Source organism: Balaenoptera musculus, chromosome 12 (assembly GCF_009873245.2).
Source record: "Balaenoptera musculus isolate JJ_BM4_2016_0621 chromosome 12, mBalMus1.pri.v3, whole genome shotgun sequence".
Lineage (NCBI taxonomy): Eukaryota > Metazoa > Chordata > Mammalia > Artiodactyla > Balaenopteridae > Balaenoptera > Balaenoptera musculus.
The window spans coordinates 21,805,301-21,824,641 of NC_045796.1; the positions used below are offsets into that span (position 1 = coordinate 21,805,301).

At 45.8% G+C, this 19,341-nt stretch overlaps 1 protein-coding gene across 1 annotated transcript in view; it reads right to left on the bottom strand.

The window, feature by feature from the left end:
* PHACTR2 (phosphatase and actin regulator 2) overlaps window positions 1-18,844 on the bottom strand; it is a 262,820-nt gene extending 243,976 nt beyond the window's left edge. Inside the window, exon 1 of the mRNA XM_036871324.1 lies at window positions 18,747-18,844. The gene's annotated coding sequence lies outside the window, so the exon portion shown is untranslated. The remainder of the gene's footprint in view (window positions 1-18,746) is intronic.
* Between the last annotated feature and the right edge of the window lie 497 nt (window positions 18,845-19,341).

The following is a 19,341-nucleotide window of genomic DNA, read 5'->3' on the forward strand; positions in this document are numbered from 1 at the left end:
ACTCTATAATACTACAGTTATGATGAAGATTAAAGTAATTTAGACAATGACCAATGTGAACGACCATCAAACGGCCTTCGTCCTTCAGGTCATATTTATCTTTAAAATGGAAAGTCTGGGGCTTCCCTGGTGGCGCGGTGGTTGAGAATCTGCCTGCCAATGCAGGGGACACGGGTTCGAGTCCTGGTCTGGTAAGATCCCACATGCCGCGGAGCAACTAGGCCCGTGAGCCTCAACTACTGAGCCTGCGCGTCTGGAGCCTGTGCTCCGCAACAAGAGAGGCCGCGATAGTGAGAGGTTCGCGCACCGTGATGAAGAGTGGCCCCCGCTCGCCGCAACTAGAGAAAGCCCTCGCACAGAAACGAAGACCCAACACAGCCATAAATAAATAAAGAAAAAATAAAAATTAAAAAAAAAAAAGGAAAGTCTGTCAAATCAAATGAATCTCTCATTGGTGAACTCTGCTTGACCAATTCTTCTGGCCCCCTTTAAGTGAGTCTGGGGCAAGTCGGCCCTTTCATTCTGGCCTCATTTTTATTTCAAAGACAAATATGGTTTCTAGGATGGAGGAAGACAAGCAAGCATCATTTCCATCAGTTATTGGCCCACTTTTTATACCGGCACCTAGGTGCACTGGAGATGCTCAGACCAAAAGTCCATACTTAATGTCTTGAAATAAATAACTTTAAGGACTAAAGTCTGGAATGACCTGGGATTGGATGATGAAGTACCTGGCGCCATAAAATTCTGTGTTGAACAATCACAAATCAAAGCTGGGGAATTTGGTAATTATCTACCGAGAACAGAAACCTGCCTGAGCTCCCTGAAATCTGTTCCTTCATTCATTAATTTCTTAAACACTTTGTTTTCACTGTCCCTTCTACTAGTAACTTCCATGTAACATTACAAATAGATTAATTAGTAAAACATTTGGTTCCCTCCCTCCCTTCCTTCCTCCCTCCCTCTGTCCCTTCTTTCCTTCCCTTCTTTTTTTCGTTTTTTCCTTTTTTTAATAATTGTGAAATATCAGCTTAAAACATCAGTTTAAAAAATAACATTTTTTTTAAAAACCACTAAATGTCAAGTGCCCTAAATTCTTCTGTGCCTGTGATGTACTATATGACAAGAAACCATCCTGAGGTGATAATTAGATTTTATCTGTGAGTAGTGGTGGCAAGATGGGAGTAGGTGGGAGTGTCAACATTTGACCAAAACAAGGCAATTCACATGATTAGTTAGGGGAAAAAAAATTACTCAAACAGGTGGCTGGGGTTACTTTCTGATCAAGGAAATTCTGACACTCAGATGAAGTGGTCATATATTTTATTTGTCCCTCTATGGCCAGAAATTTAGGAATGCAAACTGGAGCAAGAGGACAAGCAGAAAGTAAACTGATACATGAAATGTAAAGTATTTCTGTTGGTGATCATCGTGGTAGAGAGCAGAACAGACCAGAAAGACCTCACCCCCCAATTCTTTTTTCCCACAAGTTTTCACAGATGGTTATATTAGTTGTTTCCAAACTTATACAAGGATTGGGGGCTAGAGGCAATGAAATTCAGCAGCAGTGCTGTTGTTAAAGAGATAAGGCTTTGGCCCCAAGTAACACCTTTGAATCTGCCAGGTAACAACAATAGAAACTTGCTTCAGGCAGGGTGGTGTCCCACATTTTAACTTGCCCCCAGAAAATATCCTGAATTTCACAGATGTTCACAGTAACCTGACCTGATTGTAAATATCTTCTCTCTGTAATTCCCCGCTGGTTAAATGAAGTTATGCAAAGGCCAGACAAAAGCAAAGCCGGAAGCCTCCCACACTAGAAATCGAAGATAAGAATCACAGAAGCCGAATGGCTTTTATTGAAGGGCATTTCAAAGCCAATGTAGACATATATGGCTATTTGTAAATCCTCCATATGTGTGTATAAACATGTACCTTCACACATCAAAACTGGATTTGTTCCTGAGCCACAGAATGTACTGAGAACAAAGTGAAAGCAACTGAATTGTAGAAAATACATACTTCCAACGTATACAACAAAGGAGTACTACTTTTAATACACCAAGAGCTAAGAAAGTAATACACTAGAAAAATGGGCAGAGGAAATGTATAGCAAGACCACAGAGGGAAAAAAATACAAATGGCTGATAATATAAACTACTTGCTAAGTACAGCAGTGATCACAGAAATGTAAAACTAAAGACAATCTATCCATCTTAAACTAGCAAAGGCTAAAAAATGCTCATAGTTTTCTGTCCTGGGGAGGGTATGGGGAAACAGGTACTCTCACAATCTCCTGGGAGTGTACATTTGTACAGACTTCAGAGGAAAATATGGTAGTGCCTATTAGATTTTTTTTTATTGGAGTATAATTGCTTTATAATGTGTTAGTTTCTGCTGTACAATGAAGTGAATCAGCTATACGTATACATATACCCCCTCCCTCTTGGACCTCTCTCCCACATCCCTCTCCCCCATCCCACCCATCTAGGTCATCACAGAGCACCGAGCTGAGCTCCCTGTGCTATACAGCAGGTTCCCGCAAGCTATCTATTTTACACATGGTAGTGTATGTATGTCAAACCTAATCTCCCAATTCATTCCACCCTCCCCTTCCCCGCCCCGATTACCTTTGATTTGGGCGTCTTCTCATGGAAATACACCCACATATTCAGAAAGATACACACGTCCAAGGTTCACTGAACATTGTTTGTAAAATCAAAAATGCAGGGAAAAATGCAATGTTTATCAACAGGGAAGTGCTTATACAAAATATGATACAGCTAGACTGAAATTTTCTGCAAACTTTAAAATGAGTGAGATAAAATCGTGTATATTGACATGAAAGCATGTCCAAGAAACTTTTGACTAAAAAGTGCAGTTTGCATAGATTATGCATCGCATAATTCCAAATTTGTGAAGAAAAAAATGATGCCTATATATTCATGTGTATTTCCATAGAAGTAGTCTAAAAGGACACCAGCTGAAGACAGGTGAGGTTGGGGGGATGTGAGAGGAATTACACTTCTTCTTTCACATGTATCTGTATCAAGAATGTATTGTGTATTTTAATGATGGAAGAAATATAGGTTGATTTTGCTGAGGCTGGAAAAGTGGAAAACGTTGTTTCGGTTGTTCTTCAATCTCAGCGTGAATTGTTGGGGTCAGATGAAGAGGTCTGAAGGTAACTGATTAGTTCGGCTACTTTCACAGAACATTTAAAGTGCCCCACTAATTTGCTAATTACTGCCCATTAACTAAGGGGAGTGGGAAAGAAGAGGCAGACATCACAGCCCTGTCAGACCTGTGGCCTCACTCTTCAGTGGATATTGGTATGAAGCAGTTGTCTCCCCAAGTTCACTTTCCACATTTGCTTCATCAGAGAACATGGCACCCCTCTGCCCAAGCCCTCCACTGACTTCCCATCTCACTCAGAAAAATCGACATCCGTATACGGTCCAGAGGCCCATGGCCTCCTACTGATCCTGTCAACTCACTTTACCCTTCGGGCCTCTTTTCTGTTTCTCAGACACAGAAAAAATCCCTGCCTCTGAGCTTTCGCCCTTGTCTTCCCTCTGCCCAGAAGGCTTTTCCCTCAGGTATCCCCAAGTCTCTCACCATCACTTCTCTCAGAGCTTTCCTGAGAAAGGAAAGTGCCTTTCTTTTGGTGCCTTTTAGTGAGACCCGCATTGACTACCATATCTAAGGTTGCAATCTCCATACCTCCACCCCAAGATTCCCTGATCTCTCCCACACTTTATTATCACCATCTATTATTTTTAAATTTATTTTGTTTACTGTCTCTCTCCAATGACAAAGATTCTCTCCATGGCCAAACTTTAGCCAGGCTCCTCTGAGCCCTCTTCTTGACTAGGCCTCAATCTTAGCCTGTAAATATTTGAACTAACGCTAACGTTGTTTCTAATGGCTCAAGGCTGCTTCCCTAGGATGACCCCAGCCCCCCTTAAAGTGTCTGCCTGAGAAAACTCAAGGCTGCCAAAGAATTTACTATTTGTTCCAACGAATCTGAAGATAGGGCCCCCTGGCTCCCAGCCTCTGTGGGAGGGTAGGAGCCTAACTTCCATAAGTGATAAGGAATGAGCACCAGCAAACAAGCCCAAACTGGTTTCACATGGACCAACGCCCCTTTTTCACACTTTTTGTAATTTTTCAACTCCCTGACCCTACTGAGTCCCTGCCCACTCCCCTCACTACTCCCTCCTTCTTCCATTTTTAAAATATTTTTTATATATAATACACACACACACGCAGACACACACACACACACACATATATATATATATTTTTTTTTTGGCTGCGCTGCACGGCTTGTGGGATCTTGGTTCCCCAACCAGGGATCGAACCTGTTTCCCCTGCAGTGGAAGCACGCAGTCCTAATCACTGGACCGCCAGGGAAGTCCACCTCCTTCTCCCTTTAAAACACCCAGTCACCTCTGTACAAACTGAAGTCAAGTTCAGTCCATCCTGGACTCTTTTCCCTATTCCTTAGAATGTTACTGCTCAAAATCTGCCCTTCCCACTTTCACTAGCATCAGGCTTTGTTTATGTTTAACATTCCCCACTGTAATATAGGCTCCAAGGCCTGGGTTTTGTTTTCTTACTGGCACATAGTAGAGACTCAGTAAATACCTGCTGAACATCATTGATGGATGGACGAATGTGCGTGGGTTTTAGTCCTACAGGAACATTTCCAGGCTGGGATAAGCATGTTTAAGCTTTTGGATGAAATATATTGCTCACTTCACTCCTTAAATACCTGGCAAGTGACAGGTACCTGACTATCACAGATCATTCCAGTCTTCCTACACTTCCTACACTTATCTTCGATTTGTTTTTAATCCCGATAGAGCACCATCTGCTACATGCTTAATATCCTCCATAAACGTATACGACCGAGCACAGAATACCATGCTAACGAACAATTATTGAAAAGTACTGTGCGAAAAGTATTTGCTTCACAGAAAGACTTTTATTGTTGACGGTTATTTCCTCCACTTCCCACCCTTTATTTCCATCCATGGCCCTGGTGTTGAAACTACCCTTCAACCCAATTCCCCCCGTGCCTCTCTGGGTCTCCATTCCCCAAACTTCAATGAAAGTGCTTTGGCTATGAATTCCAGTAACATTTTTCCGATGCAATCCAATGATGTCTTTTCAGTGTTTATTCTTTAGGTTCTCTTAGGTGATCTGAGTGCTGCTAACCGACCTCACTATACTCTTTCTCCCTTATTCTTCTCATTTTTTTTCAGCTGTGGCTTCTCACCACTTTTAGGTGACTGCAAGCTGTCCCAAGTATAATCTGTCACTTCCAACACATGCTTTATAAGCAACTGCTATAAGTGAGGTAGTACGGAGATTACAAAAGTCTAATACTCAAATGCTGCACTCAAAGAGATCGGAGACAGTCTACACTCATATGAGAAGTTAAAGTTTACTGCACAGTGGTTGCTTTAACAATTATTTGTTGAATGAAGTGGTTAGGTAGGAAGATTCTGGCACTATCCAAGGCAATAATAAACTGCTACATGATTGACACAATAAGTCAAAGTTCTCCATTTAGAGCTGTGGCTTCTCCCCATTGTTATACTTCTCACTTCTAAAGGGTATTTTCTGTGGGGATTGTAACAGCAACCACAGTTGACTAAACTAACATATCTGCTTATTACATCCTCAGATCTGCGTATTTTCCAGCATCCTTGTGATTCGCAGGGGGACCACCAACATTCCGATCCTCAGGTACATCTTAACATCTGCAGTCTCCTTGGAAGGAGGTCCATGCCCAGCCCATCAGGGCAGAAGTTCCTGAGGCCTCCCTTCCTTCTCACATCCATGAGAAGCCCTGGTCTGGGTGTCAATAACCTCAACTCCAGTCCCCTTCAGCCCCTCCCTCTTCTCTACAAAATGCATCACAGACACTGAGAAATGAGGAATGAGAAATGTAAAGCTTTACACGGACGTAAAGCTTTTCAAACGTGCATATTCATAATTTACTCTTGTCTTTACATGTTTGGAGTAATGCCATCTCAAAAACTGGATTTGAGTCATGAGTTTCCAGTGATTAAAGTGTTTTAATCTTAGGTTAAAAAAAAAATTTTGGGTCAAAGTTTAAAATTCTGGGTCAAAGGGTGCGAACTTCCAATTATAAGATAAATAAGTCCTGGGGTGTAATGGACAGCATGGTGACCATAGCTAACAGTACTGTACTGTGTATTTGAAAGTTGCTAAGAGAGTAGATCTTACCAGTTCTCATCATGACAATAAATTTTTTTGTAACTGAAGGCAGGGATGGATGTCAACTAAACTTATTGTGCTAATCATTTCGCAACACATACATACATCAGTCATTATGTTGTACACCTAAAATTAATACAATGTTATATGAAAACTACATCTCAAAAAAGATTCTGTCTCCATCCCTTCATCCTACCATCTGAATACCCGCTAGACACTAGACGCATAAAGCCTTTACAGATAAAATCCCAGGAGCCAATTTACATGGGCACTCTAGAAGCAAAATATCCTTCATGGGTGGAAGTTCTAAAGGCTCCTCTCACTAAATCTTTCAGAGCTTCCACCTCTTATAAATAATACATAGTCAGGCTTACCAAACAGGAAAGCAAGAGTAGACTTTCAAGCAGTGTAGAAATTTCCATGGATGAAATTGTAAGCTACATTAGCGCTAGAAGGAATCCATCCTTAAAATAGTTGACAAGCCCAGTGAAAGCTATCCACAGAGGCTTGCTCCTCAAAGTGTGGTTCATGGGCCAGCAGCATCAGCAAAGCTTAGAAGCCTATAAGAAAATGCAGAAGCTCAATCTCCACCCCTACCGAATTTCAATGAGATCCTCAGGTGATGCATAAGCACAGTAACATTTGAGAAATTGGATACTGTAACCCTGTCACCTAAATCAGATGTGGACTCAGGCGAGAGCTCTGGTCAACAGGCCATTACAGCAGGTTGATGTGAGTCGTCCACTGATGCACTGAAACATCACCCCTTCTAGAAGAAAATGGTGGACTTAGTGCTTCCTGGGGGGGTCTGACTAGGACTCTAATTTTTCATCGTTTGTGGCACGCCTTTGCTGCTTGTTGACTATGAGCAGAGCGGCAAGGTGATGATGGCTGAAAACCACAGCCTGGGATTAAGGGCTTCCTTGCTGGGGCACAGGGACCAGCTGAATCATATCGAGACACCTCCACCCCCAGCCTCAGTAAGAGTTTAACACAGGTGATGGCCTGCGAACGTGAACATCAAGGGACGCCTTGGAGGGAGAGGGCTCAAAGAGCAGCAGTTAAAGTATGTGTGTGCAGAAACAGAAGGGAGGAGTGGCAGCCAGGAAGCCCAAAGCGGGACGGTGGGACGGGGGGACATTTACACACAGATTTTGATGCACAAGGTAAGTTTTTCGGCACCAGAAAGTTCAAAACACCTTCTTTTTTCTTTCTGCAGCTTTCTGGCAACTGCTGGTCCCTCCAGTGTATTCCTGGGCCGGGGCAGACACTCCCATCTTGCCACTGCCTGAGGCCACAGACATTTTTCATATCCCAGCCCACTGGGAATTTGTCAGCTGCCTAAAGAAACATCATCCCAGTGAAAAACTACCAATCTTGATCTGGATAATTGCATGTGACCTAATGCCAACCCTAAACCTATGCTAAGAAATGTTTTATCAGGGGCTTCCCTAGTGGCGCAGTGGTTGAGAATCTGCCTGCCAATGCAGGGGACACAGGTTCGAGCCCTGGTCTGGGAAGATCCCACATGCCGCGGAGCGACTGGGCCCGTGAGCCACAACTACTGAGCCTGCGCGTCTGGAGCCTGTGCTCCGCAACGAGAGAGGCCGCGATAGTGAGAGGCCCGCGCACCGCGATGAAGAGTGGCCCCCGCTTGCCGCAACTAGAGAAAGCCCTCGCACAGAAACGAAGACCCAACACAGCCAAAAATAATAAATAAATAATTTTAAAAATTAAAAAAAAAAAAAACGTTTTATCATATCAGGCCAGAGGAATGCCATCCCACACCCCAAACAGGCCCCAGAAGCCAGGGTCACCCTCTGGGAGAACATAATCCACAGAGAGCCAGGGTTTGAATCAGCCTCACTGCCTCAGAGTTCCATTTGGAAAGAGGCACAAATAATCTGCTGTGTGAGACCCATCGTTAAAGCTCCTAAAGGAATGCGGGGTGGAGGATGTCTGGTAAATGACCAATGAGGGCTGAACGGAAATACAAGGGGCCCAGGTGGCACCACGATTATGTGCACCCTACAGCTGGTGTGGTGGTTGTGGAGGGAGACACGGGGTATCCCATCAATCGGCCAAGAGAGAAGATTGTCTGTCTTCACACCCAAACCATCTCCCCTGTGTTCTTCACACTCCTCAATCCATAAGATCCGCCCTGTGACCCACCCCTCCAACAGGTGTCCCCACCCTGCATCCCGGCCAATGACTTCCATCATCCTGCTACTCTTACCTTGTTCCCTAGGAAGAGCCCGCCTTCCTGCTTCCTTCCCCATAACTCCAAAACACCCTGCTGTGCTATAGAACATATGCTTCATCAGAGACAACTGTTTCCTTATGCAATCCAATTTTATTACCCCACTCTTTTTTTAGTTAATTTATTTTTTAATTGAAGTAGAGTTGATTTACAATACTGCGTTAGTTTCAGGTGTGCAGCATAGTGATTCGTTTTGGGTTTTGTTTTTGTTTGCAGATTATATTCCATTGTAGGTTATTACAAGATATTGAGTATCATTTCCTGTACTATACAGTAAATCCTCATTGCTTATCTAGTTTATGTATAGTAATCTGTATCTGTTAATCCCATATTCCTAATTTGTCCCTCTCTCCACCCCACTTTTTTTCTTCTTTCTGACCTTAACAGGCATTTGGCTTTTTTCAGTGGCTCTTTCGCTTCCCAGAAGCCCAGGAATTCCTCACTTTGCCAGTCCTCTGGTACACTGAGGTAGTGGATACCGTTGGTGTGTTTTCCCATCCTAACCATCTCTAATCTAAGAACTATCCTGTCCGCACCTATAAGAGTGCGTGCCAGCAGCCTTGCTTGTCCTATACAATGGATATAGCTGGTTATGGGAATGGCTACCTGACCCAGGCTGGGCATTTGGAATTGGATCCAAGGACACCAAGGAGTCTCTGTTTGCTCTAACTGAAGACGTGTGAATGCGGAAACTCTGAGGAAACGCGTGCTTGTAATAGCAGAGAAATCTGGTATGGCTGGATGCATGGATGGATGGATGCAAGGATGGATGGGAAGATGATTGATAGATAGATAGATAGATAGATAGATAGATAGATAGATAGATAGATACAGCCCTAGCGGAAAAAAGTGATGGAGAGATGGTGAAAGAGTGCCCTCCTTGGCCACAGGCAATTTATCAGCTCCTGGTTCTGGGTCCTCATGATACACAACTCTACTTACTGGTTTTGAACTGCTCTTATATCCTTATACAAACAAAAACAAAAACTTCTTTCGAACAAGGGAGTCTCTATTCCTGGCTATGGAAAATTGTTCATTTTGAGCAAATCCTTGCTATCACTTAATAATCTTCTCATTCATGCCTTACTGAAGCCCTCCCACAAATGTCACATTGTCTTCTTTACTTTCTTAACCTCAGAGTCACTACGTTAATAGCCCAAACTGACCTGCTTGGTTACCACACACTAAATCGAATTGTTATATATTCTGGGGGTATGAAGTATTACTATAAAGTAACATGAATGACTTAGATGTCCAAATGATTGTTATTCCCACCAAAATAATCATGCTGGGAGACAGTATACGTATTCCCACAATGTGGCCACTATCCTGGCCATTTCTGGAATGTCTCTTCAAATCTTCCCCACTGACAGTAAATCCATGTCTCTGAAAGTTAGACATGATTTTTAGAAAGAGCTACAGTCGTGCTGTAATCAGGGAAAGTGGATAAAATGAGGGATTGAATATTTTAATCATAAAGCTTTTGTTAAACACTGTTTCACCCAGCAGAATCCTAATTGAAATAAGCATATCTTCCATAATTGGCATAAGTATATGACAATTCTAAAAGATAACATTCATTTGAAGACATAAGTTCTATTACATTTATTAAATACAAATCATGTTCTTTGTCATCATCAAATCTTTCTGTCCTCTTCATCTAGAGAAGCAGCAATCAAAGATTTATAAAGCCCAGCAGGTTGGAGAAGAAGGATTTGATAAATGTTTGTTATTGATGTTTAGGTTACTCAATTATTATCTAATAGAAATGAGACCCATAAAGAAGACGCCATTCAGGTAGGTTAAAATATACATGAAGGCAAAAGATTACAGACCAACCTGATGACCTGAATCGTGGCCATAAATTATACGTCACGCGCTTAAAATATGTGAGCTGCTGATCTAGAATTGAAGCATCACACCGATGATATTCCCACCCTAGTCACAGCCCTGAGCTCTGGGGATAGATAATGCACTTTTCTTTAAGTCACAAGTTTCTTCCTGTTATGAGGGGTAAGCAATAGCTACTTTTTCTCAAGCCTTCACAGAGGCATCGAGAAACTGCTAAGTAAGGTATATAAATGTCAAGTTTTAGCCAATAGGTCACGCAGTGAGCTAGATCTCAGAAACCTTTCTAAGGCAAGCCTTGCAACCCACTTCTCCGTGCAAATTTCAGCTAGTGTGATCAAAGATAATGAGTCAGCCAGTAGGGTGTTTTAAAAACACTAAAGCTGCTTCAGGGTTTTCTTCCTGAGCTTCACTTTTGTAACTGAAACTACACTTGTACTCTGAGACAAGACATGGTTCCTGGACATGAATTACACACATGACTCCAAGATTGAGTAGTTTTAGGTTAAAAGAACGCACCTCAGTAACGATCACTGAAGCATGCTTGCCTGAAAATACAGGATCCCAGAATCCCGTTACAGTTAATCCAAATTTGTTGTTTATACTAGAAATCTGAAGTGTTGGATAGACCTTAAAATAGACAGACAACTGGCTGGGGCCTGAAAATGACCTTTTGATGGAAACATGTTTATTCTGATGATCTCAGAATAGTATCTGTAGAGTAAAACATAACTGGATTTCCGCCCTGGTGGTGGGGTACATACAAGTCGTTTTCCCTGAGTGGCGATGGCTGTGCACTAAGGTTCTATTAGGTAAGGAAAAGAGCGTGAGCTTTGAAGTCATAAAGATTTGAGTATCCGTTCTACTACTTCTCTGCTACCTGTGGGACTGGCTGGGTTATTCCATTTTTCTGAAGCCAGTTTCCTTAGCTAAAAAGTGGAGCTGATACTTAGCTATGTCACAGGGTTGCTATAAAGGTGAAATGTGATAGCGTGTATAAATATGCAGGACTGGATTCGCGTGAAAGTTCACTTCCTTCTAAGCCCTCTTGCCTACGCTCTTGCATCCAACACCCAGCACTGCCCTGCAAGGAGGCTGCAGAATCCCCGACACCAGCCCGAGGCTGGACTGACGTTCACGACTTCCCTTTCACAAACTGCTTTTACGAAGATATTGTGAAGCAAGGTTCGCACAATACTCCCAAGGAAGCGCTCAGGATTTCATCAACAGCTCTTCAAAAACACTCCAGTTAATTTTGGGGTGTGTGGGTGTGTGTGTGTGTGTGTGTGGTGTGTGTGTGTGTGTTTTAAACATTTGGAAATCATAGGTTCTATCCAACTTTCCATTTATATTTTTTATCACTTTGCCTAGTTTTTTGATTTATGACTTCATGTCAAAAGAACTGACTTTTAGGGAATTCATGCATCAAGTCCATAAATATTTAGTAAGCACCTACTATATACCAGGCCCCGTATCTGGCACTGAGAATGCAAAAATCAAATAAACATAGTTTCTGTTTTCAGTGCTGTTACAGCACGAGGAAGGATGCACAGTTTACTACACCATAGTAAGTCCTGTAATAGACGGGTGCCCAAGGCGCCACCATTTACATGGCACTTTAAAGTCCAAAAGCACTTTCACAGTTTCAGCCTGACATGAACCCTATGAGCTAGGCGTTACCGTTACTAATCATTTCCAGGTCAGATATAAGGAAGCCAAGCGGAAGGAGGGGAAGTAAGCCGACCAGGATCACACTGATAATAACCGTGATTCTGTGTCTCAAATCTCAGCTGGCTGTGTTCTCCTCACCATTGTCCCTCAGTGTCCATGTCAGAATACACTCCGAACACGCCCCCTATCAAGCTTGCAAATGCCTTACAAATGTCACCTAAATTGTGTCTCCCGGGAAGCATTCAGACACAGGAAGCTCTCATTCTCTGGCCTTGGCCCAGCACCCTAACCTCCCTTCTCTCCCCCAGGACCCTACTGCTGAGTGTTTTCTGATGATGCCGGGTTGTTTCAGGCCTTGGTGTTTTTCCTGTACTCTTTCCTCTCCCCAAACACTCCTCCTCCATCTTCCTGTTCCTCCTCTTGCCTGGAGATAGTATAGGTTTCACCTCCTCCAGGAAGCCCTTCCTGATTACCCTCCCCCAAGCCATTTCCTACAGCTGAGCCTTCTAAGTTCTCCCCCAGGCCCAGGACTGGGCACAAGTCATAGCTCAGACTTGGTGGCACTGCAGTCACTGGTTTATTTGCCTGTCTTCCCCCCACTGTTCCTTTAGGGATGTCTTTACAGCCTCTGTGTTTAGCCCACTAGCTGTTTGTTGACTGAATGAATGAAGAAAAAATCAAGGTATGCTCCCTCACCTAGTGTACTACCTGCAGTGGCTGGAGCTCAAAACAAGTCCACAGCTTTGCCAGCAGTCTCAGAGCTACTATTGAACTACTGATGCCACCTAGAGCTTCCCCAGTTTAGGTATAATTCGCTCTTCAGGCATCCTCTGAAAACAAGAACAAGAGTCATTACCACCATCACCAGTCATTTTTTGAGCATAAACATGGCAAATAACAATGGCTTAGACCACTACACAGGCTGCTGTCTCCGGCCAGCCATATCCTTTCTGCTTTCATTCTTACTCCCCAAATTGCAGACCATATCTGCTCATCTCTGTACACCCAGAGCCTAGAACAGTGACTGGCACATAGCAGGCCTCACCTCGATAAATACTAGTTGAATGAATGAATGAAACTGCCCCGGCTCACTTCTTCCTAAGTGACCTTATTGGCACTAAGTGAAGATTTCACCCTCCAGGCCACAGCTGGCTTGAGTTTGGGTGGGTATCGGATCAAGACAGACAATGTCTCTGTGACCTCTGTGTGACCTATGACCTATGGCTTCAAACAGTGGATCTTCTCTAGGGAATTTGAACTGAAAAACATGAAGAAAGTTGTCCAGGTAAAATACAGACAAGAGCCAAGAGGAAGCGAAGGTAAGCTGTGGTGGGGAGGTAGGCGCTATGAGGTAGGGTTTGTGTAAGTCGATGGACGAGGAAGCACCCACAAAACAGATTCTCACCAGGAGCATCTGTTCAGATTAGGAAGCAGAGAGGCAAAGAGAAGCTGAGAGTTGGGGAGGCCGTGCCATCCCTGAGGAAGCGCTAGAAGAGAAAGAGGAACTGGTCCGTAGGGCTGCCTCCGTTCCTGACAGCTCTCTGGTCTCAGCTCCAGGTCAAGTGCAGCCTGACTTAACAGGCATGTCCTTACCTAACACGTGAAGATGATTTTTAGTGTTTCAGCCTCTGCTGCAGGATAACAGGTGATGTTGAGTTTTAAAATGTCTTAACCTCGGGTACAGGATCATCTTGGCTTATATGGTGACTTTGTGAGCATTAGATAAAGGCACCCCTTCTGGGATGAAGCCTGACCAGTGGGCAGCTCCTAGCTGGATGGGAAGCCCACAGCCTTTGCACAAAGAAAAAGGTTCCCTTCTTGGAGGAGGTGGGGGCATGCAGGTCCACCCCAGACGGTATAGCTTGGCCAGGGCAGGGCACAGGCTGCATTTGAGCCCCCCTTGTCTGCTCTGCCCAGACTGCCCTGCCTTTCCTGGCAGGATGGTTTTACTCTCCTGTGAGAAGGCAGAGACAGAAAGTACACCCAGAGCCAAATGGTATTTTTTTAGTAAAAAAAAAAAACAAAACAAAAAACACTCTGAGTTATGTGAATGGAAAGTGAGCCAGCATCCATTGTTCCTGCCTAGGGCTGCTCCAGCCCCGCTGTGATCGGGGACCAAGCGTTCCCTTGGGACCTCCCCACCCTGGCACAGCACATCATCATGCTTTGGATAACAAAGGCTGAGCCTGCAAACACCAACTGGAGTAGTTAGAACCTAGAGGGCAGTGGGAGGCACTCTGGGAGCACCGGCAAGGTGTAGACAGCAAGGACTTCCCCCAGTGGGACAGGTGACCATCAACTGCAGAACCTGTCTTGGACAGCAGCACCTCGTGGCAGTGGCCAGGTAGTAGCAGGTATGGATGGAGAGAACATCTAGGTTGACTAGATTCTCACTCCACCAGGCACTGAACACACCAGCGATGAAAGACTCAAGACAAAGATACTGGATTTGCCATTACCTACACACCTATGTATACTAGGGCAAAGGGATGCCGGAGGGATGAATCAGGGTACCAAAAGAGATGAGACTGTGTCTGGACACCAAGCTGATGAAGTGGCCCATCTGCTCATACCTCCCTTTTTAAGGTGGCTCAAATGTTTTCTGTTCTGTGCAGCCCTACGTGCAAGACTAAGAGTCATAGCTTGAAGACAGCAAATGCCTCTTGGTACTCCCACAGCCCGATGGGTCCAGCACAGCACCTGGTACACAGTAGGTCCACAGTCAGTACTTGATGAGAGCTGACAATAGGAGTAAATCCTGGACTGTGTCCTAAGGCTCTTTACTTACTAAACATTGGGCTTATCAGAAAAGACCATCAGAACCCGCTGAATATATTAAAGTTCTCAATGCAGAAGAAGAGTGACCTGAAAATTAAGAGAACACCTGTCCACGTATCATGAAAACCTTGCTTTGGGATTTTATTTTTTTTAATGGATAAAACACCACTTTATTTACAAAGAAATACTAGATTTTAAAAATCCAGAACTTCTGTTGAATTCCAGAACAGTGAATTCAAAACCATAAAGCAATGGTTTTCTAAGCTCAATAACAGGGCTGATGTATCAATTCCAATTTTACTTCAGTTATATTTTTAAAGTGTACTTATTTGAAAATATATGGCTTTCTTCACATTTTGTATGGATTTTAAAATTTAAAACTAGAGATTTTGCTGACAAAGCACATGCATTTTTATCATGTGAAAAATTAACTATTCAAATCACAAGTTAAATAAAAGCCATTGAAGCCTGAGATGCTTTTCTTGACAAAAATCCAGTAATAAAGTACAAACAGAAAGTGGATTCTCTTGTGATATCTCCACAGCACCAATACAGTGCAAGTACAGAGCTGGTCTTTTAAAAATATTTTTTTGTATTGGATTGTCTCTTATTGGCATAATAGGCAAAAACTTCGAGTTTCATAGTTTTTATTATTCTTTTACGGACAGAAGGGCAGAAAGGAAGCAGTGCTGGGATGTGGGGTGACAGATGGGGATGGCTGTTTGTTCCGGAGTGAGGCTCTTCTCTGACAACCCTTGGTGAACACTTTGCAGTATTCTCCTCCCTCTCCTCCTCTGCCCCCTCCCAGCCACACACCACTGCAAAGTTCCCTCCCCCCTCAACACTCTCCCAAAGACTCCCACCAGGTAATTAACTCATTATTAGAAGTTAACCCTTGGGAAGGACTTACTGGCAACTAGCTGAAATCAAAAAAAGGGAGTGAGAAAAGCCACTTGGGAGGTGGGAGCAGCAGAGGAGAATACCAGTAGGGATGTGAGAAGGTACCAAACCCAAGCCTTCAGCCTTACACTTGCCCAGGCCAACCCTGGTCACAATATCACAACACATACGGCAGCAAGTCATGCTGATATACAGGCCATAGCACGGTGGTTCCCAAACCTTGCCACACATTAGGATCACCTGATGCCAATTAAATCAGAATCTCTGGGGCTGGGACCTAGCCATGAATTGTTTTGCTGTGATTTTGGTGGTGGTGGTTTTTTTTTTTTAACTCGCCAAGGGACTCCTATGTGTAACCAACTTTGCAAACCAGTGGCAGAGAGTAATGCTTCTCAAACGTTAATGTTCCTATAACAACCTGGGGATCTTGTGACATGCAGACTGGGATTAAGCAGGTCTGGGGTAGGGTCCAAGATTCTGAGATGATGCCGGAGCTGCTGGTCTGGGGCTGGCTCTGGCCAGGCCACATATGATCTCGCTTTGGATACTGCCCACTTGTGTCCCCAGAACTTCTGGGGAGGGCCTAGAAACTGGGCTACCCTATGGTCAAGGAATGTTTTCACAAGAGGTTGTAACCTTCCTATTGTGTCTCTAAGACAATTCTGTTATCAGCCCGGTCATCTGTCTGATTCCCCATCCATCCAGCCTGGCTGCAGAGGCTGCAGGATTCTAGGGAAATACTGTGTGTCAGTGAGGGACCAGCTCACTCGTTTTCTCTCTGACTCCTAAGAAATGCAGGAAGTTCCTCATCATGTTTAGCCTGCTCTTAAAGAAATCCAAGGCTCAGTTCTGAAGATAAAATACACTCACGTAGAAGTTCACTCTTTCACACGTGGGTCAGCATCCTGGGGTGCAGGGGACAACTCAGCTGAAAGTTGTCACTTCCTAATATCCCTTAAAAGTACACAGAAGGCATAGAGTTCTTGGAGGTAAAATAATTTTATAAATTGAAGTTCACAGTTCACATGAGGGGCACTTTGCACATACACATTTAAAAGGTTTTTACTGCCCCTTTTCTACGTGTAGGCCTTGATTTCCATCTATGAAAATGAAAAATGGTGATACACGCTATGCTTATTTTGTCTACCGTCACCAACTGGACACATTTGCAGTTGCCTCTTTAGAGTCACCTGAATGGTTAATCTTTGTTAAAAAAAAAAAAAAAATCAATCAAGATTATCCAGGGGTCAAGTTCAGTCTGGCCAAGACATAAAAACCAGGAGGAAAAATACATTCAACTCAATACTTTCCACAATATGAATCTGGCAGAAGATTCTTCACAAACATCCCATAACCTACATCCCACTACCTGTATTTAACAATTCCAACCGGCTTTAACCAAAGTGATCTGCGAAGTCAGATCAACAATACGTTTGATGTTTTTCTACATATACACGTTGTGCGGCAAAAGCGATATTACAAAAGTAAGAGGGGACTTCCCTGGTGGTCCAGGGGTAAAGAATCCGCCTTACAACGCAGCGGACGCAGGTTCTTCCCTGGTCAGGGAACTAAGATGCCACATGCCGCGGGGCAACTAAGCCCGCGTGCCACAACTAGAGAGAGAAAAAACCCCCCGCACACCACAGCTAGAGAGAAGCCCGGGCACCACAAGGAAGAGCTGGCGCTCGCAACTGAGACCCGACGCAGCCTAAAATAAATAAATAATAAATAAATAAATTTTTTAAAAATAAGGAAAAAATTTTTAAAAAAAGGAATAAGAAAGAGGGCTTTGATGGAAAACAGAGCTGGCTTGCCGGTGGAGTGGAGTCAGAGACATGGAAATGTGCCTTTTTTTTGAAGGGGAAACTAGGCTTCAGGTAGGAGTGAGGTCGCCTGGGCGCTTCAAGGCCTGGCCCCCGAGCACAGAGCCTGAGGCAGTAGTGGTGGAGGGTAGGGTGTAAGCTCTGCACCATTACAAGGGCCTGTCGCTGCTACTGGTAGCTTTGATGTTAGCTTCAGTCCCAGCTTCCCAGCTCTCACGCATCCTCCGGAGATGGCAAATCAGAAAACGATCTGCAGAAACTTAACAAGCCTGGTGGACTTTTAAAAACGGTTCTACAGTTCTTAAGAGAATGCTTTGTTTAAAAGCATTTTTAAATCATTAATTATTTAATCCCCCCATAACCTCCCCATGTGGTAGTTCCACCCTCTCCTTCCCACTTTAAACACCGAGATGTGAGAGACAAGGTTAAGCGATTTGCCCCCCCGTTACGCAGCTCCGCGCTGGCAGCACCGGCCCTCAGCCTGGATCTGGCCGTCCGGTGCCCCGAGCAGTCGCCGGAGCCGGGGGTGCACACGGGGCAGAGGAGAACCCGCGGGCAGGTGCTACCGCAGAGGGGCTGGCTCCAGCCTTGGTCACACAGTGAAGGATCACGGCCAAACTCTCACCACCACCTGCGTGGGGTTTTACAGGGAGGAAGAACTCATACTCCGGGTCCTCGGACCAGCAAACCCCCAAGGAAGGCTTTGTTTCAGAAGCAGGAGCGGTTGGGAGGGTGTTCAAGACTCGCACTGGCCCAACCCCCCACCCCCACCGTGAGAGGACCGCACCCTTCCGAGGGGCCAAAGTCGCGCTGAAGACCGAGGGAAGCCTCCTCTTCCCGATGCACAAGCCTAAGAACCAGAGCAGCCGGGGCTCCCCGGCGCCGCAGAGCCGCACGGCCGCGTGGGAGCGCTCCGCATCCCGCCGGGTGCGTCTCGCCCGGGAGAAACGCGCGCCCACCCGGCGCCCCAGCCGGGGCGGAGCATCTCCCGCCGAGGGTACCGAGCCGCCGGCCACCAAGGAGGATAGCGGCAGCGGGGTGGGGGAGTTCAGCTTCTCCCAGCCCCGACCCCCCCCCCACCAGCCCCTCCTCCACTCCCGCCGCCAACCGGCTGGGCCATTGCCCGCTGACGCCCCGGGCTGGCTGGGTCCCCATCGCAGCCACCTGCCCGCGCCGGCCCTACCCCCGGCCCCCAGCGCCCGAGCTGCCCTTACCTGAGCCGGAGATGTGGACCCGGAGCGGGCGGCCCCGACTCGAGCACGACGACAGGTCGCTCTGCGAGCGGCCGCGGGGGCTCGGGTCCCCGGGCAGCCGGCGCAGGGCAGGCGCTGGCGGCCGGGCGGGCGCCTCGGGCTCGGGGACCTCGGCCGCCGCCTGCCCGGCCGGCTCTCCCGGGGGCTCCGCGGGGCTCCTGCCCGCCTCGGCCATCGGCTCCTGGCGGCCCGGAGCGCGGGGTGGGGCCGGCGCCGAGAACCGCGCTGCCCGGCGCGCGGCTACCCCGAGGCAGCGACGAGGGCGGGGAGGCTGGACGCCGGGCGCCGAGAAGCTGTTGGGGAGGGCGGGAGGAGGAAGAGGACAGAAAAGTTTGCACAGGAAGGAGCCGCCTACAGCCGGCTCTCGCTCCCGCCGGCGAAAGCCGCAGGGTTCGGAGCTGGGCCGCCCTCTGTGCCCGCGAACCTGCCCGCTGCTCCACCCCCAGGGCCTGGGCACGGCCTTTGGCAGAATGGCAGCCATAGGGTCCCCTCTGGTCGTCACCCAGGTAGCAGGCCTCAGATTAGTGGAGCTTGGGGCTTCAGGAGCTGGGATGCA